The 20,861-nt window shown below is 39.6% G+C and overlaps 1 long non-coding RNA gene across 2 annotated transcripts in view; it reads right to left on the bottom strand.

The window, feature by feature from the left end:
• LOC122552890 (uncharacterized) overlaps positions 1-4,931 on the bottom strand; it is a 40,758-nt gene extending 35,827 nt beyond the window's left edge. The window contains exons 1-2 of one of the 2 annotated variants that reach the window (XR_006312543.2): positions 4,746-4,931; positions 4,481-4,657 (exon numbers count right to left, since the gene is read on the bottom strand). This is a non-coding gene — a long non-coding RNA (uncharacterized LOC122552890). Of the gene's footprint in view, positions 1-4,480 lie in introns of both variants that reach the window. The other variant, XR_006312542.2, reaches the window with a different exon arrangement.
• Between the last annotated feature and the right edge of the window lie 15,930 nt (positions 4,932-20,861).

The following is a 20,861-nucleotide window of genomic DNA, read 5'->3' as shown; positions in this document are numbered from 1 at the left end:
CAATCATAAATGTAGACTTTTATTGACAGCCAGCAAAAGGGAACTCGAATGAAATGAATACAGGCTACAGTTTGCCCCCAGAATGTGAACCAAATGTTGGCATCTTGACCTTGGTGGTCTATGATGGTCTCCAGCTAGTATCTATTGGAATAAAGGCAAAATATTGGTCGAGGCCAGAAATCTGAAACAAACACAGTATGCTGGAGAAACTCAGCAGGTCTGGGAGCATCTGTGGAGAGAGAAACAGAAGTAAAATTCCAAGCGTGGTCTGACTCTTCTTCAGAATTCAGTCATTTAATGTTGTTTCAGAGCCAATGTTTGATACATTAGAAGTTATACTGCTGTGCTCAAACCCATTTCACAACACAGACTCACATCAAACGTTCCACTTTCTTTTGTGTTTGATGGAATCCACTGTCATATCTACATGGCACATGATGCAGCGATGTTCCCCTCATCCCAAAACACCCTTGAAAAGTTCCATAAGTAATAGTCTGCTTCTACCAGCATTAGCCTCCTGCATTGCTGATGCAGGGCTTATCTCTGAAACATCAATTCTCCTGTTCCTCTGATGCTGCCTGAGCTGTTGTGCAATTCCAGCACCACAATTTTTGATTCTGATTTCCAGCATTTGCAGGCCTCACTTTCTCCTTTAAAGTTATTGCCTCTAAGTTCTGCTTTACTGAGATGACAATTTTACGTTAACCAGCACCAAATGCATGGTGCAATCTACCTTTGATCAAATTTGATGCATAAGCACATGCAAATCTGTGAAGGAATGTTTGTAAATAAAATGTTGTGAAGTTCATGCCTTTGGCTCTTCACTGTCCTATGGTCCAGCAAAGGTGGATCCTGCACTCTTGCCAATCAAATTGACACTGGTACCGCCCACCCTGGGCACTGTCCCAGCCATTGTTCAGCTGCGTTGCGCAGCCAGAGAATGGTAAGTGATGGCAGGGATGACACTTTGAGTTGGATACCACCATCAGCAAGCTCTGCCCGGTCATTAGGTACCTCCCCAGAGCCTCCATCTCTCCTTTTACCTCACAGTACCCCAACAGCCCATTTCCACCCATCCCCCAATATTGGCAGTCATCACATTGAACACTACCTCCAGCTTCCTCCCTGTCCCCTGAATCCCAACATTAAACCTTAATGATACCCACCCTGCTCCACTATGCTCCATCTGAGGAGGGAGCAGTGAATGTCACTGTTAATAACCCCCCCTCCTACTCCACCGTCCTGCAGCCTGGCATGTCCTTATGCTGTTCCGTGTAACCCCAGGCAACTTGAATTTCCCTCAGCGCCATCCTTCCCACCTCCACAAATGCCTCTGCTTTCCCCTTTACCAGTGTTAAGTACCGCCCCACCCCAACCCATTTTGGACATGATCCCTCCTTGGCTCCTAAATGCCTCTTTTCAATCTCCTTTAATAACTGAAAAACAGAACTCCAAGACCCCAAACTGACTTTGACAACCAGCCCACAGAGAGGACTGACCCAACCCCTGACCACAGCTCCCCAACTGATGAAACATGATTCCCCTGACTGCCACTAGTCCTATTAGACTGACAGCAGCCCACTCCCTGGATGGCATGGGGATAGGTCCCCTGATGGTGATTGCTCCAAATGGATGACTGACTGTGGCCAAGCCCCTGGACTGTGCCCATGACTGATACCAGGTTCCCCAGGCTGAACTGAGGACAAGTCCCCACTCACTGTCCGACATGGCCATTTGGTTGAAATCACATACAGTGTGTTGGGTGTACAGGCAGCTGGCACATGATGTAAGTATTAAATCAAAGTTTCAGTGTGCCATGCTGCCAACTGCTCCCCACCCTTGACCCACATAGATTCCTACTGACAAGTATGACAAAACATTGTCTGCAGGTCTCCACAAAAGGGCATGTCAATAAGGCAGCACGGATAGTGTTAACCTATATGGCATGGGAGGCCAGACAAGGCATAGATACTACAAACATGCTGGTAAATGAGAGCTGAAGTCATGAAGTACCTATTTTCATATCCATGCTGAGAATGTTCAAGAGAGAAAGTGAGGGCTGCAGATGCTGGAGATCAGAGCTGAAAATGTGTTGCTGGAAAAGCGCAGCAGGTCAGGCAGCATCCAAGGAACAGGAGAATCGACATTTCGGGCATAAGCCCTTCTTCAGGAATGAGGAAAGTGTGTCCAACAGGCTAAGATAAAAGGTAGGGAGGAGGGACTAGGGGGAGGGGCTTTGGAAATGCGATAGGTGGAGGGAGGTCAAGGTGAGGGTGATAGGCCGGAGTGGGGTGGGGGTGGAGAGGTCAGGAAGAAGATTGCAGGTTAGGGAGGTGGTGCTGAGTTCGAGGGATTTGACTGAGACAAGGTGGGGGGAGGGGAAATGAGGAAACTGGAGAAGTCTGAGTTCATCCCTTGTGGTTGGAGGGTTCCCAGGCAGAAGATGAGGCACTCTTCCTCCAACTGTCGTGTTGCCATGGTCTGGCGATGGAGGAGTCCAAGGACCTGCATGTCCTTGGTGGAGTGGGAGGGGGAGTTAAAGTGTTGGGCTACGGGGTGGTTAGGTTGGTTGGTCCGGGTGTCCCAGAGGTGTTCTCTGTAACGTTCCGCAAGTAGGCGACCTGTCTTCCCAATATAGAGGAGGCCACATCGGGTGCAGCGAATGCAATAGATGATGTGTGTGGAGGTGCAGGTGAATTTGTGAGAATGTTCAATAGCAGATTTGTTCAGCACATTTGGTGGATGGAAACCTGAGTATTAATGAGATGAGTTGAACCATTAAGAATGTGTTTAAAACAAATCCTCTTATTTACCACCTACTCTTGGCTAGTTAGAAACTCATCATGTTGCTTGGCGAAAGCATAAAGGATACAACAAGATACTCCTGATCACGAGATCATCTTGGGTAGACTTCTCTTCTAATTCTGTCGTATATCTCATCAAAGCTCACTTTACTCAGACCCCTATAAGATTCCACACAGTCATCTATACAGTACAGAAAGAAAATGTCTTTGAAGAAAACTTAAATCCACTTAAGTCATCACTAAGTTCTAAGAACAAACATGTATTCAAAACCACATCAAATGCAGATGATTTCATTATAACCTGTTAAAATTATCAAAGTATCTATGTTCTCAGTCCCACGAATACCTCTTTGAACAAATGTTCTGCTCAGTTGAGCACTTTGAAGCTCAGACAAGCATTCAAAACGGGATCCATTATCAAAACAAACCATTGTAGCTCCATACAGTGGAAACTTTTGAAATTGAAAGCTTTTGATCCATTTCTATGCAATCCTTCAATGTAATGTAGTTGATATTTTTCTTTAAAGATTTCAAATTGCATTTAAGTTAAAGACAAAAAAACTGCAGATGCTGGAATCCAAAATAAGCAGACAGGAGGCTGTGCCCTTTCACCATCTCTTGATGCTGCCTGGCTTGCTCTGCTCCCCCAGCCTCCTGCTTGACTGCTTTAAAGTTAAAGTACTCTGGGTATTTGAAATACTATCCAAACCATCACAGGAAAATTACCAAGCAGTGCTTTAACCTTGTTTGAATGCATATTAGCACATTTTCCAATGGGCAAAATACTCTAGTACATCTGAATGCTTACACAATGTTAATCAATGTAAAGATCACCTTATCTTTACATGACAGAGCTCTATGCTCAATTATTGTAGCAAATCATATCCAGCCTATGATACAGCCTCTAAGAATATGATTTGAAGTTGTCTAAACACTAAACATTTCCCTGTTAGAATGGGTTTTGCCTAATTTTCCCAAACTCGATTTTCCAAGATTTCAAAATACACCTGTCCGGAAGAAAACACTTTGGGACGTAAAATATAAATTTCCTCTAGACCGTTCAATGGTAACCCTGACCTCAGGCCAAACATACAGGATTACAAACTGAACAAACCCCGAAACTCTTGATTATTTTGTGTTGGTCTTTTTTTTGAGGGGGAAAGTCAAATTTATAGATCCCCAGCCTCAATTTTACTGACAGCCTCACTCATGCTTGATTTTTTTGGGAGACAGAAATATGGGGAAATATACACACATGGTAAACAATAGTTTGCTAACAGTGATATCTGAATTTTGAAATCAATTACTGGTAATCATTAGGCTATGAATACTTAATGCATTCTTATGACAGTCCCTTATCATTTTTACTTAGAAATTGGCTCATTTTAATAAACACAAACACGTTACACATTCCATTTTACAGCTTACTTTAAAAATATCATTTCTTTAATGTCAGTTCATTTTTTTTATTCAACAACTGTCACTATTGCAAAATTATAATAGTTTTCATTATCAAGCGATCCCCTTCTTATAAATTTATAAACTTTATCATAAGCAAAATGGTTTTTAATACAAATTGGGGATATTCAATATCACCTTCCATATTGGAAGTGTTAAGGCAAACAGTTTCTATAACTCTGCAAATATTTACCATCCTATCTCAGTTTGATTCTTACCTGTTTTTGCAGATAGTCAATGCATCCTTTTGTTTGAAACTGAAGCCAATCTTAGACGTACAAATTAGGATTCTGTAATGCCATCAGTACCCTGATGGCATTTTAACAGCCTACTGATTGGTGTGCTGTCACGGCTGCCGAGTTTAGTAACATACATGGGAAAGCAGAGAACAGGAACTGTGAGAAAGAAACAAGATCCGGCAGTTAAAATACCCAAGACTCAAACTGATGGTGATGGCAGATTTGATATTTGTCTTCTGCATACCATCCTCTGCACAACCGCTGCTCTTTGCCTGTTCAAAACCTGCTCCCAGTTAAAACCTTCCCTATTCTACTTTCTCATGGTGCACCTTCAATCCATTTTAAAATAATCAGTCAATTCTGTTATCCACTGATGTAGAGTGTGCACTGTGAACTGCTAAATAAGTGAACCACTCTGATCAAACTGCAGGCTTCTGGCAGACAACAGCTCCTTCTTGCCTTAGAACATTGCTGGCTTCAATCTACTGAGAATGCTTGCAGGCAAGATCCTCTCAGTTCTGTTGGCATGATTCAGTGAAGTTTGAAATAAAAGTGAATTACAAATGTTAGACTATTTACTGCGCAGGTTAACTCATGTTCTGCTCACTTGCCACAAATTTGTAAGAAAATAAAGATTGCCAGTCAGTTTAAATCCACATTAAGGGAATCATAAATTGTATAATATCTAGAATAAAACATCTGACAGAATGGAGGCTAGTTGTTTGGATGAAATAAGAATTAATAAACAATCTAAGTCAAACCATTTGTGTTTCCATGACATTGATGTTCTAAGTGTGGGAGTGAGCTTAAAATTACATGCCCTCACTCTCTGGATTTATTTTGAATAATTTCCAAAATAAATATGGATCAATTTGCACAAAGTGCCTGCTATGAGATTATAGCACTAAAGACACCCCACAATGCACGATATGCAAATGCAACATATTTATTTACCTCCATAATATACGGGACATACACACATATGGCATACAGCAGAGTTGAGAAAATCCTAGTCGAGATATGATACTTCACATAAATGAAATTGTTTAGGAGAGACGGCTCAAAAAAGAAACTTTTTTTTAAAACTGAGACTCTTCTATATGTGAGAATTGTTCAACGTTGAATCTGTCCAAATGGGACAACTCAGAATGGGCCAAAATTCTACAGAATAAAACAAAGGTGGAGAAAGTGTTGTTGAACTCTCAGTAAACATTATTAGAGTACTTAATAAATAAGTGGCCCAGATTTTGTGGGAACTGAAGCATATTGTGCAATGCTGCATCTATCAGAATTCTTTCTTCAAAAATATTTTGCCTTGCAAATTGCGACAAGGTTAACCCTGGCGAATAACCTCCTTAATAAATTAAGAATAATAATTCAGGAAAAACAATGGAAGAATAAAGTCAGAAGTAGGTTGTCAAATTGGCTACGAGAAGATAAAAAGGGAAGAAAAGATTGGGCAAGGGAGAGAGGGGAAAAAGTGGTAAAAAGAGGTAACAATGAAAACATTTAAAATTAAAAAAGCAATAAACACAAAAATATACCAAAGTTTGAACTGATTCCTTTCTCAGCCAGTGAGGTTGAGTGGTCTTCAAGAAGCACAAATCTCACCAATTATACCATGTGGGCTAAGCAGGAAGCCCCAGTGAACGTCCTGTCAGAACAACAAGTGAGGAAGTGAATTGAAATCATAAGTGGTTAACAGAATGCTCCTCAAGTTTGTACAACAGACACTTAGGCCTCCTTTGCTATGGGCAAAGTCTCCCTACTCATGATGAAGACATATCTGCAGGATGACTCCAGCAGACAATCCTGTTGTTCAAGTAGCCTTCATGATGACTTGTTGGCAGGATTGGCTGCTGGATCAGTTATTGGGATTTCTGGAGGTCAGTTCCATGTGATGTTACATCATCCTTCCAGGCTGCTCAAATCACTCTCTTTTTGACTAGTTTCACAAAACCTGGGTGAAGTGTTACTATCATCCTTTCACCAGAGTGCCTTCATGGCTGCAGGTGATGGCTGGGGCCTGTATAAGGATATTCAACAAAAAAAAAGAAAATTAGTTAAAAACTGAAAGTTTCCTTATCAACAAATCCTAAAAATGAGAGCCAGATTTATATAGGTTCGGAAGTAATTTAGTGGATTACTTTATTAAATTAATTTCTGTTTGATTATCTTGGACCAGATCAAATGAGACTGCAGTGATTGTAATGAGATCAGCTAGGTGGTTCCCTGATTGGGGCTGTTAATCTGGTCCAGTCAGGGAACCCTGGCTGAGAGATGTAAACAACACTGTCAGACTTTCTGTTCACTCTGAGAGCTGACTCTGAGGGAGCTGGATTAGTGTCAAAAACTCTCCACGTGTAAATAAAGGGTGACTTGGTGACAGGATATTGGCCTCTGTGGAGTTATTTCAGAGACAATCAGATGTTTTATGTGAATGTGACAACTCATCTATTCACCTTCAGAAGTTCATCAGGAGATAAAATAATAAGAAATAGGAACAGGAGTAGGCCATTCAGCTTCTTAAATGTCTCACTCAATTAATGCAATCATTGTTGATCTCAATGTGGCCTTCATCTCACCTTTCTACCTGCCCAACCCCAACTTTTCCATATAACTTGTCTCAATTACAGAGGAGAAAACCATCAAACACTGCCTTGAATATACTCAATCCTGGCTTCCAATGCTCTCTGAAAAGAAAAGTTTGAAGACTATTGACTTTGTGAAAAACTTCCTCTTTATCTCATTCCTTATTTTTATACTGTGCGATTCATCCACAAGGGTCATCCTGTTGAAATATACCTGGTTAAGCCTCCTTTATGTTCTATGTTTTAACAAGATCATCTCTATTTCTCTAAACTCCAATGAATATTTAGCCAAACCACCCAACCTTTCTTTGTAAGCGAATTCCTTTATCCAGGAATCAGTCTTATGAGCTATTTATGAATTGTTTTGAATGCAAGTATATCCTTCTTAAACAAAGAGGCTACAGCTGTACTCAGTACTCCAAATGCCAGTTATATGTACAGATATTGCAAGACTTCCCACTTTTATACTGCATCTCCAATTCAATAAGACAGTAATATTTCTGTTTTCATAATTACTTACTGAACCTGCAAATCATATACAAGAACACCAAAATCCCTCTGCATCATAGTATTCTGTAGTCTCTCCCTCTTCTTTAAGTAAGATACTGCTTTTGTATTCTTCTAGCCAAGCCTGGCAAGCTCATTTTTTTCACAATGCACTCCATATAATAATTTTTTGACCACTCAATTAACCAATTTATATCCTTTTGGAGACCATATGGATCATCCTTTTCTACTTCTCCTTTCACCATCTGTAAATTTGACTGCAATACAGCCAGTGCCTCCATTCATATCTTTAATATAGGGTGAACGTAATTGAAGCCCCAGCGCTGACTCCTATGGGCTTTGGCCCTGTAGTGTCCCTACTCCTGGATAAGGAGGCTTGGGTTGAAGTCCCACCTGCTCCACAGGTGTGTAATAACACTTTTGAACAGGTTGATATGAAAAATATGTTAATCTTTTTTAAACATTCCAAATCGCAAATGTGTAATGAAAATAAAAAATGGCTGCCACCACACCCAGACTGGATAGTGTAAGTGTTTTCTGTCTGAAGTGTGGGCTGTACTTGTGAGTGATATGAGGCCCTTCAATTGCCAATTACATTAATCAGGCACTTAGACAATGCAGGTTAAAGATGTCTGTAGCCATAGAATTCTGCAAAGTGCATGTGGCAACCAACTATGCAGGGTAGAAAGCCTGGTCAAAGCAATCTACAAGCCATTGTACATGACAAAATGATCATAACCATCTTTGTGAAGCAAAAGTAATCACAGACAAGTTTAAAAGTCTCACCTGTGGACCACTATTCACAAGAAAATTGGCTGCATAAGGACGCAGATATCCTTTCACCTTTAACTGTAGTTATTCACCAATGTACTCCTATATGTGTTGCTACCTTTTTTGGGTTATTACAATTTTCTATTATATTTGCATGGCATGGCTTGTGCTATGTTCATTAGGATAAGGACTGCTATGTGAAAGGTCCACATAATGCCATTCAGTGGCTCTCTTTGGTAATGGCATCCATACTCCATTGTACGGAGGAGTATAATAAGCTATAATTTGAGAATGACGGAATGCTGGCTGTTGATATCAATAATGATGTGTTCTGATTCTGATGTTTTCTAAGTTGGTTCATTGCAACTATGACCAATAAAGGCAGCCACAGCAGGGGGTATCTCATTCAAGCCACTGTACACAAAAATATAGAGAAACTGAAGAGGAACAAATGTACCAACAAACTCAGAAACAGCAATAGCCTCCACATGAAATAGCTGCAACTGAAGCTCCCCTCAGGATTTAGAGATTGTTGAGAAGTCCAGAGCCCATCCATCTCAATGCCATTACTTCCAGGCGAGTGAGTGCATTCCTGCAACAGATTGAGGATGTCGAGAGACACTGTCACAGAATGGCGTCACCTGCTCCTGAGGGATTTACGACCTGAATGACTGGGTGGACATCTTGTTCCCAAGTGACAGTTGTACTCAATTTTAATGCAACTGGTTGCATCCAAAGATCCATAAGGGAGCTGCATGGAATCTCACAGCCGTTAATCCTCAAACGTAACACGATTATTACCATTACAATTTGGACCAGATCATGCCACCTCATCTCATTTCCCTGTGTCAAGATCAGTGCTGCAGGCTTTGTCAACATAGCCCAGTAAAGATTACTATAGACTGTGTGCAATTTGCATTGAGAGTGCAATATCATAAGGCACTGACTTCATCAATAGAAAATGCCCAGATGCCTTTCAATGACTGTTACTGAGAGGCAAGAGTACTCTTTACAGTTATGGCTGATGACTTCAGTCTGCAACCTCCTGATTGATGCCTATTGTAAATACAATGCAGCCCATTCTTTCAGTTGGGTAGATCATAGAGTGGACGATAGGCCTCCTGAAGGAACTGGCTCTTGGAATGGGCCAGGAGGATCTTTCGGTACACTGCAGCAGAGTGTGTCACATAATTCTAGCATACTTATCTACACAACTGGAGCAGGCAAAGTGTGGATGTCATGGGCAGTGAAGAGCTGGAAAAGCAGCAGCAATCTTCCAAGGGGGGACATTGAACATTGAATAGAAAGATCATCAACTTTGGCACGATACAGCGATGACAAGCCAGGAAGAAGAAGGTGCAATAGATGTGAGTTGAGTGAAGTCATCAGTAATTGATGTAAATTTATTGTTACTTGAAAGCAAGCAGCCTCTGTTTCTTTCCTGGAAGGAAATACAGCTTTTCACTTGTTGCATCTTCACTTTTCCTGCTATTCATTAACAGTTATCATTAATAACAATTTGAAGGTTTTACAGCATGTTATCCTCCCCGCATTGAACAATGACAAGATATAATGCTGTGCTGGATATTAACAATAACACTCCTTCAGACAGGCTTTAACAAAGTATGATGCTAAGGACAGGTACCCTCTGCAGTTTCAGTTTTGTCATTGCAGTTACTATGACAGATGATCAGATAGATGATGATGTAAAGAGGCTGTGTACTTATGAATGAGAGATTCTTACTCTCCACTGCACGTCATCCATGTTACCCGTATGTTCTCTTTTGGTACTGTCCCACGAGGTATACTGTGCAGGGCTATTTGTGGCTGGCAGCATTTGACCTGGTGGTATAACTCTCAGAAAGTCCCAGAGGGTTTTGCTACATGGCGTGCACACAAATTCCATGCTGCTGGGGAGGTGTGGTGCATGTAAAGTAAGCAGCAGAGGACTGTGTGAGATAATTCATTAGAACTTATGGAGAGAAACCATTCATGAAACCACAAACCTGACACATTGTCAATATTTGGTCAAATTCAGTACAAACCTACTGGCTGTAACACCAGCAGAAATCGAAATAAGTAACTGAGTAAAGTAACTGGAGTGATTGTAATGAGGTAAGCCAACTGGATGTCATAGAATATGAGTTCCCTGATTGGGACTGTTAATCTGATTTAATCAGGGAGCCCTGGCTAACAGATAAAAAGAGTGAGTGTCATAGATACTGACACTCTGATACACGACTCTGAATGAGACAGTGCTAAAGACCGTTCATGTGTAAATAAAAGGTGATTTGGTGATGGATACTGTCTTCTCTGGAGTTATTTCAATAACCAGCGATAAACTCTGCATTATGTTTACAAAACAGTTCCCTCAAATATAAATTTGAATCTATCTTGCTTCAGCCTGCTAATAAGTTCTTCAACATGCTTAATAGAAAGTTAATTGGAAACATGGATTTGGCATCTTCCCTTTGTAAGACTGATACATAACCCAGAGCACAATTTTCAAAGTATGCTGTCTGGCCCAGACCTTGTGCCCATGGGTGGTTGAAAATCAGATCTGAATGTCTGAAATGCAAAGTATTCCTTCTTGTACACTAAAGTCTCTCACCTCAATGAACACAAAATAAATGTTTCTTTGAAAAAAAATCTTGAAACACTTGAAATAGATGGAATACAACAACAACTTTAAGAACATAACCTTGAAAACAAAACCCACAATGTAACAAAGAAAAGAATATATACATAATTATTTTAGAACGTGATGGTTTATTTTGTGAAATCATACAATATTCATGTTGCAATCATTAATCTTCTCACACAGATATTATTGCCTGCCTACAAAATCACCAGTTTAAGTTATAAATGATTACAAATACTCCAGAATTTTAACAAACAACTAATATATTCTCAACATTCAGGCAGTGTTTACAAAACATTCAAGTTCTCCTTCCCAGTTTATGGCATCCCCTGAAATTTTAGATTTTAAAACTTCATGATTAGATCATCAACATTTGATAATTTTGAATTAAGAGCAATATGAACCAAAAGCTTCACTACCTAATGCATTATGGTATTTAGAGCCAACTATTTTGCTCTTTATAACTAGAGTATGCCTTACTTATGTGCTTTACCTCACAGTAACATTGACTACCTGGAAGACTGGGAGTGTTAGTCAAAACAGAACGTTTTAGCTGAGAACTTTATAATGTGGTGAGCATCTTGAAATTTTACAGCAGTGGATTTTGGTGTTTGACTAAAATCTCATTGAATTCTATTTTACAACATTCAGCAGTAGACAATTAGTGAAAATGCCTCCTTAAGATATAACTTGTCATCATGGTCTTGTTCAATTTTAGCGACTGTAGTTGACCCTGCACTGGTATTCACTGGCTGTTTCACACTTTGATCTGAAGATAGCAAAAGCTAGCAGTAATCCTCCCACTAAATGGGGAAAGGTTCTGAAATACAAACATTACAATTCATGCAGAGATACTTGTGACAAGTATTTTTTTCGACATGAGTTGTACGGTAGCAGAGAACTCTCTAATATCTCCCCTTTGTGATTGGGAATGGTTGCATAGAGATTCTTGTGTTTCCCCAATTCTGGCCTGGTATTCATCGCTCCATCAAAGACCTTGCTACCGGTAGCCTGGGTCCTGCGTTCTGCAATTTCCTCCCTAAACCTTGCTGTTACTTCTCTCCTTTGAGATTCTCTTTAAAACCTACTATTTAACAATGCTTCAGGTCATATTATGTGACATGACTTTATGTTGAGTATTGATATTTTATAATTAACCTGTCAGAGATGTTATTACATACCACTGGAGCAGGTGGGATTTGAACCTGAGTCTCTTGGCTCAGAGGTAGGGACACTACCACTACACGTCAAGAGTCCATTCACCTAAACTAAACTAAATAATAATACTTCTGTTCTTGTTGATGATGCTAAGCATTTCATTTTGACTTGCCAGTTAAGATTAAAATTGTAATGCAAGAATCTTTTCTTATGAAGAGAACAACCATAAAAAGCAGGACTTGGACTATTTTGGTGCGTTCCTTTCACCAAGTAGTTATTTATAATGAAGAAGAAAACTGGAGACAGTTTCACATAATAGTTATCTCCATTCTATGACTTCCTACTTTTGGATTTTTTGAACAAGTTTGCCTCTTTGACTCTGAATCTCTGTGATAGAAATATTAACATTCCAAAGATTTAATGTGTTGCGTGATATTTCTTTGTCTTTATTTTAAATAGGTTAATATCTGCTAAAATAATAGATAAAAGAATTTTACATGAAAGAATTAAAAACAGCTTAAGTTAGAATTTCTATAGCATAATTTCAAGGCCATACTCTTCTCTTTTATTATTCTGTTCCACTTTCTTTCTTTTTTCTTTCAAAGCATATCTGCTGGATTAAATAACAAATTGGACTATCAAGAAAATTGGTTTTGAATCAAATTCTTCATCTAAAATTTGAGGACATTGAAGACAGGTTTGGATTGAACACATTTTCAGTGGGATTTACACTTTAGATAAGTTAAATTCTCAACATAAAGAATGCAGATTTATAAAGTATTGAGGAGTCGAAACTGAATTCATACCATTTTTTAGACTGTAAAGAAAATATGATTTGTATTTTCTAGATTTTCTTCCATGCAAATTGACACAATTTACATTTATAGTGTACACTAATAAATAAGTTGGTACACAATAGTTGGAGGATAACGTGTTATAAACTAGGTAATAAACGCATGCAAAACATATACTTGCATCTACTGACAGAAAACATTTGCTGCACATTCACAGACTAATAGAATCAATCAAATGTATTGTACTGGATGCAATTTGGTACAAATTTAGGTAAATTAAGTAAATACATAAATACATAAAATATATATAAGTACAATATACATATATTATCCTATGTATGCAGAAATATACATTAGCAGTGAAATTGACCCATGTCACTCGTGTGAAGCAGTACATCACCAACTGGATTTAAACTAGGGAATTAAAGATAATGGCATAAATGGATATGGTCTAAAAGGAGCTAATGAATTGTTACAAATTTACTTCCAGACTCAACAAAAAACAAAAGAACTGCAGGTGCTGGAAATCGGAAACAAAAACAGAAGTTGCTGGAAAGGCTCAGCAGGTCTGGCAGCATCTGTCACTGAACCAGAAACATTAACTTTGATTTCTCTCCACAGATACTACCAGACCTGCAGAGCCATTCCAGCAACTTCTGTTTTTGTTCTTGTCCTGCTCAACTGCATATTTGGAATTCAGGGGCTTGATCTCACAAAGTTCAAACAAATGATGGATTGCAAATACTAGGCACTATGCACCTCAATTTCCGATGTATATTCCTGGCCGTAAGTCTCTTTACTGGCAGAATAGGAATTTTACCCAAACTTTGCTAAGTGACAATTTTCCGGAGTCTTATGGAGGGTTTCTCTCGATGGGTCCCAGTGAGTGGTCTCACACAATTCTCCACAGCTCACCTCATTATGTATATACCAGGTCTCTGAAGGGTCAATCTTGAGCTATCTTGATTTCACCAGTGGTGGAAATATTTGCCACTGCCAGGGTTTCCACCACTGTGCCATTTCTAAAGCTGAGCTATGCACCAGGACAGTGGCTGCCAGCCGCAACAGTATGAGGGAAACAGAAAAGAAAAGTTTCTGTGGGCATGCAGGTGGTATGAGTGACAGAACATTGGGAAATAGAAGGTCATATTCATATATTATTGCTATTTTATATTGTCACTTGTCTAATTCACTGCCATTGTAACTGCAGTGACAAAAATCAACCATCCTTAGCACCAGATCATTGTAGAACCCTGTCTAAGGGAATGTTACTCTTTCCACCATGCACGGGATAGCATACTATCTTGTCATTGCTCAGGACTGACTGTGGCACCCCTGCACCCCTTGAAGTGGCATTCCCCAACCACCTCAACCAGTGACCAATTTGAAGGGACATTTCTTTAATCCTAACTGGCCACATCTGAACAGCCCCCCAGAGGACTTCCTACTAATCCCTGAACTGGTTGTACAAGACATTGGGAAGGCTTTTTTCTGGAATACTGTGTCCATTTCTGGTCACCCTGTTATAAGAAAGATATTATTAAGCTGGAGAGGGTACAGAAGAGATTTGCCAGGATGTTGTTGGGAATGGAGGGTTTGAGTCATAAGGACAGGCTGGGGCCTTTTTTCACTGGAGCGTAAGGAGGTTGTGGGGCAATCTTATAGAGGTTTATAAAATCATGAGGAGTATAGATAAAGTGAATGGCAGGTGTCTTTTCCTCAGGGTAAGGAATTTCAAGACCAAGGGGTATATTTTGAAGATGAGAGAAGAAACATTTTAAAAAGACCTGAGGGGCAATTGGTTTGTATGTGGAATGAATTTCAAGTGAATGCAGGTACTGTGACAACATTTAAAAGGTTTTTGGATAAATACATGAATAAGGAATGTTTGGAGAGGGGTGGCCCAATCACAAGCAGGTTGGACTAGTTTTGTTTGGGATTATGGTCAGCATGGATTGGTCTGTTTCCATTCTGTATGACTCTATGGCTGCGTTAGACCTGCAGCACCATGACCCACTTCCCAAACTGTAGCAATACAGATGCCGGACCCCATTTCCCCAAATTGCTGTCTGGCCATGTCCAAGCATGAGCTCTGAAATTGGATGATGTCCTTGACTTACTGTGGTGATACCCCCGAGGCCGACTCCCTTTCAACTCTGCAGCATAGCAATTTGGTGAAAGCATTTGCAGTATATTTGTCATGAAAGCTTCTGGCACATGCTGTAGGTGTGATATTGATGAATCACAATGCTGTATAGCAACCTGTTCATCCCCTTGACAGATCATTGCTGGAAATCATGACAGGCTCCCTGGAATTATGTCTGTGTTAAAAGGCAAGGCAAAATAGAAATACAGTGAGCTAACAATTATGAATGAATGGGCCAGGCACAAAAATCAAGGTAAGGCAAAATAAAGATAATGTAAGCACCCATCTATGAGGAAAATAAATCAAAGCTAAGAAAGCAAGCTTAACATCTTGAGATGCATAACATTCTGTTCCCATGCCTGAGATGGATGCCTTTGTACAAGTGGCCTGGCTGCATCATTACGATGTAATATGTGTATGTGCTCCCAAGTGTAGTATTTAAGTGGAGAACTATATTCTAAGTGAGTCAGAAATATGCCCTGGTGATGTGGCGGGGCTGGTGCACGACTGATGCCAACCTCCATGGACAAAAGATGCAGAGTGGTCATTACTTAGAATGTTTAGATCAGAGCTGTGCTAGAAAAACACAGCAGGTCAGGCAGCATCCAAGGAGCAGAAAAATCGACGTTTCAGGCAAAAGCTCTTCACCAGGAATGAGGCAGGGAGCCTGCAGGGTAGAGAGATAAATGGGGTTGGGCTGGGGAAAAGGTAGCAAAGAGTACAATAGGTGATTGGGGGTGGGGGTGAAGGTGCTAGTTCAGAGAGGAGGGTAGGGGAAGGTAGCAAAGAGTACAATAGGTGAATGGGGTGGGGATGGAGGTGATAGGTCAGAGAGGAGGGTGGAGTGGATAGGTGGGAAGGGAGATTGGCAGGTAAAACAGGTCATGAGGACAGTGTTGAGCTGGAGTGTGCCTTGTGATTTTGGGAAAACTGGCTAAGGTGGAGGTGCAGAAGGGCAAGTCATAAGCTTCCAGGTACTACCCCTCACCATCACCACCACCCCCCATCTTTCATGCCAGGAATTATCTAATTTCTCTCTGCTGTGTGGGAGAAAAGCAAACTATTTAAGTGAGCCAAGAAAAGGTAACAATGAGATGCAGATATATGCAAATGGTCTCTTGCTACTCACTCGTAAGATTCCCATCAAATTGTTCAAACCTTGCATGCAAAACTGGACTTTTTCTCAAATTTTAGAATTTTTTTTTATTTTGTCATACTTTCCTAATTGACTTGTCATTGTTCACATTTTCTGCAGGAAGGAGGTAAATGCAGCCCAATGTTTTATAAAACCAACACTGGCTTTGTGCCAGTCACCAAAAATGTGCTTAAACGTACACCTCAGAAGAGGTCTTTACTCAGAAAACTGGTAGATGCAAGGGTTAAGGGGAATAGGGTTGGGGTGGCTGGGTCTGGCTGAGATGCTGTTTGGATGTTCAGTGTAGATGCTATGGACCAAATGGCCTCTTTTTACACTGAGAGGATCCTATGAATACATATTATTGAAGATCTCAAGTCATATACATGTCAGACTACGTAAGGACTTCAGATTTCCTTGCTTAAAGGGCATTAGTAAACCAGACTGAATTTTACATCCATTAATTATAGTTTCAGCCAGCTTTCATATCCAGATTATATTAATTGATGTAAATTTCACTAACTATCATGATGGGATGGGAAGCCATTTCCCCAAAGCATTAACCTGGGCCTCTGGATTAGTTCTGCAATGAAATTACAACAAAGCCGATATCTCCTCTCACCACCCAACATAGGCAAGACAGTCAGCAGGATAGGGTACAGTCTTGGACAGGGAAGTCCTGCCAATTTGAAAGCAGAGCCTATTAGATTAACATTTCCTGAAATCCTATAAAAATCACTAGTTGACCTGCACGTTGGAATAGGACTGTAGTTGCAATGAGAAATGCAGCAATGCAGAGAATAACTTCTCATTTAGTTTTTGTGTCATAATCCTTCCACAAGAGGATATTTATCAAAAGTGTCCCTGTAGTCATTAGCAGCAGAAACTGATGAGCAATGGGAAAGGGGTTTTTGATGGAAAAGCAGGTTCCATAGTAAATGGACATGGAGGTGTAGGGAAATCTCAAGCATTCTTTACTGGGTTTGGGGAGTGTATTTCTGTTCCTCATCACCCACAAGGACCTCTGGCAAAACTTTTAAGTATCTGGCTGATATCCTCTGATTAGCTGATGTTCCCCACTGCAGCGTTACTGCAGAGCTGCAGATAGTACAGAAACCATCCCCACTGTAAGTTAAGATTTTATTGGAGTAGTGATGATGAGTTCTGAATCTTAATTCAGTACCTGCGTGCCAGCTACACAAACCGGATCGATGCTATGGGTCGCTGTCTTTAATATTACAACAAACGACAATGTGGGAGACTGGACTGGGAGCTAGAATTCTGACATTTTAACTTCTTCCATGTACTCCTTAGCAGCTGACTAGGGCAGTGAGTTAAAATCCCACTGTAATGTCTACATGAGAAATTCTATTCTCAAGGAATGTTAGTGTGAAATTCAGATTTCAACAAAGGAGTTTACTATAGATTTCCTTTCTGGTGAACCAAATTAACATTGTCCCCAAAGACAGAGAAGTGAATAAACACAAAATAAAAGATTTGCTTCCTGGAAATGAAGTGGTAGTGAATCAAATAGTACAAATAGAATATACAACTGACAATGATGCCATACAAATGTTTTTGCTATGTGTGCTGTGAAAGTTCATTAATTCATTTTCATTAATTCATTTTGGCAAATTAGATCTCAGTTGTAGTGGTTTACTGAATCACTAAGATCTTGCTTTGTGGGTTTTTGAGGATTATGATACAAAAACTAAATAGTAAGTTATTCTCTGCAATCCTTGTTGCATTTCTCGTTGCCTGTGCTTCACCCTTTCAAAGTAGCAGTTGTTAGTCAAATTCTTTTCCCTTACAAGTTAATCTGCAGTAAAAAGTGTCACTAGCAATTGCACCAATTACAGTATCAAACAGACACAAATCAATGAGAGAAGGATAAATATAGGTAGAAGAAAGTGAGGCAAATAAGTCACACTGATAAAATAGCTCACAGAAACATGTGAATTTTTTTTTGTTCAGGTGACAGCTTGACAAGCAAAACAGTCTTCCATTTTAAATATATTTCATTTTGGATGTGCATCATATTCTGGTCAAGATTGACGATGAAGTTCAATGGCCTCTGCCAATGGTATTTATAGATCAATGGTAAGGTTGTAGTCAAGAGCAATCGGGAGATCTTACCATATGGCATTTCTCCCTCCTTGTGGAACATGACCTGTTCTCAGCACCTTCTTGATAATACAGCTAAGATTCAAAAGAAGCAATACATTGATTCAGGATATCAATGTCCATTTTTTGGAACAGTGTGGCAGAGAATTACAAGATGCACTCGTTATCTTATACAAATGGAAGCTTGTTCAATTTGTAGCTTGCTGTTTTCTCAGAATATTGACAGCTCAGCTTCAAAGACCTCTGTAGCGTTATGATTTTAATTCCTATCTGCCTGGTTAACATATTTAACAGAACCGATAAACTCTGTACTAACTCCAAGGTAGCAGATGAGCTTGAACTTCATCTCACCCAGTTCTAATTTTCTAACACCTTTGACACTGAACAGTTAAAGGTAATTGACATCCACTAGTTTGAAATTCTTTCTCAACTGTTTGTGCATGGTATCCAATCGTCCAGATCATTCACATACAGGTCACTCTGCGATAATGTGCGTTTCGTTAACGTGGATTCACTGTAATGCAATTGACAGATTGAAGATGTAGTTTTGAAAGCACAAGCTTTTAAAATTTGAGTTGACTATAATGTGGTTACGTCGTCAACACTTTAAGCACTGTTTCTAAAGTGCAATTTTTCTATAATGCGGTGTTGCACAAGAATGCAACCATCACTTAATAGAAGAACTACCTGATTATAACTGAAGCTGGAGTCTCAAGAGTACAGATTCCATTTATATTGGGAACATACTACATGCAAGAGCATGTGCCAAAATGTTAGTGATCTGTACATTCACATGAAAACAGCAGCCTCCAGTAGTATATTCTGGTGCTCATCCCCATAACAATTCATGGTGAAGAGATGAAATTTAAGGGCAATAACAATCCACAGGGTTAAGAGGCTTAAAAACAGCAGTCATTGTAAGGCTTCAGAGCAACTTGGATTGCTAACAATAGCAGTGCTACTCTCTGATGGTGGCTGATGCTAATTCCAACACAGTTTGTTCAATACCACAATTTCTGAAGAGATTAAACTGCTTACCTTTACACTTTTTTAGAACTATTCAGAGATATTGAGGTTGAAAAGATGCTGACGGGCTAACACTACACTGCCATGTTGGACCCTGCTGAGTAGGCTTTTTGTTTATGACAGAAATGTGTAGCTCCCCTTTAAGTTCACTTCTTCTTAAGACCTGGATAATGCCCATAGTTAATGTTGGCTTTAGTAAAGTAAACTAACAAGATCAATATTTGACAGTTGATGTTGACTTATCCTGACCCTTCATTCTCTGTTTATGATACTGACAGATACAGTGTGAAAGAAATAAAATCTCAAGTTTAAAAATAATAACCTCATGACTTCTGTCCTTCACCTAATAGCATTGTTGTTCTAATAGCAAGTTATTTGTTTCAACCTCTGCATTCTGCGCATTCACTCTCCATATTTTTTTAATTGTGTGCTCAGTGTGGTTTGCTGTACTTTTATCTGCCAGAATCTTTGTTTAAAAAAAAAACATTTACAAGGTCATGTAGCAAAGTCAGCTTCAGTCACCGGAGAGTCTCATCACCAAGAGGGACTCCAGAGTCTTCCACATTAAATGATGCTATAGGCATTTAATAGTGGTGTCTTTTTATAGGGTGAGTGTGACTCTAAACCAAGATTGCCTGTGTAACTGCACCTTTTAGGGACTGAAAAATCAATGTTAAACCAGTACTGCCCTTAAATTTCTTTATAAACTATAAGAGAGAAAACCACAGCTGCACTTAAGACACTTTAGGTCAATAAGAAATCAATAGCCATAGCTGAGTGTTTGAAAAGGAAGATTCGCAAGTGCCTTGTGCTTTCAGATACCACAGCGTTCCCTATTGTTTGCTATGTAAGAGACTCTCCACTCTATTTTCTAAACCAGATGAAACCCTCTTTGTTGTGGCCCAGTGTCTGGGGCTGATGCAGTTGTTTTCGGAACACAACAGATTCAGGATGAGTTCAGCCCAGACCTCCTGAATGTGGGGAGGCCAAGTGAAGGAACCAGTTCTCATTTTCTTTACCTGGAATGTTAGAACATGCAGTTGTCTCATCCCCAGTCAAGTGTGACATGTCATTTGAATTTGACAGCACTACCGACCTTGTCATTAACTGTCAGTGATCATCACACTCTGACATTTGTAATTCATTTTATTTACAAAGCAATGGTCATATGGGAAAGGCCACAGTGCTAATTTTAGCTCAATGCTTAATATACACCAAGTTCAAAAATGACTGCACCAAGATCAAAGTTTAATTAAATTTAATACATCTGAAGTAGCAAATGTGTATGACATTTTTGAAAATAATTGATGTGAAAAGCCTTGGTGCCTTACTTATTTGTTGCCACTTTATTGACCCTTGTTGCATGTGCATTTTTATAAGTATTGGTAATATTGTCTCAATTGCCTTTTATGCAAAATATGGATATTAATGGTCAGCAGGTCACGTTAGTTTCTTTTAGACAGTGAG

This window comes from Chiloscyllium plagiosum, unplaced genomic scaffold (assembly GCF_037043375.1).
Source record: "Chiloscyllium plagiosum isolate Xiang-an unplaced genomic scaffold, Cpla_swu_hap1 HiC_scaffold_10, whole genome shotgun sequence".
Lineage (NCBI taxonomy): Eukaryota > Metazoa > Chordata > Chondrichthyes > Orectolobiformes > Hemiscylliidae > Chiloscyllium > Chiloscyllium plagiosum.
The sequence above is the reverse complement of the archived record's forward strand: the minus strand, read 5'-3'. Positions and strand labels throughout refer to the sequence as shown.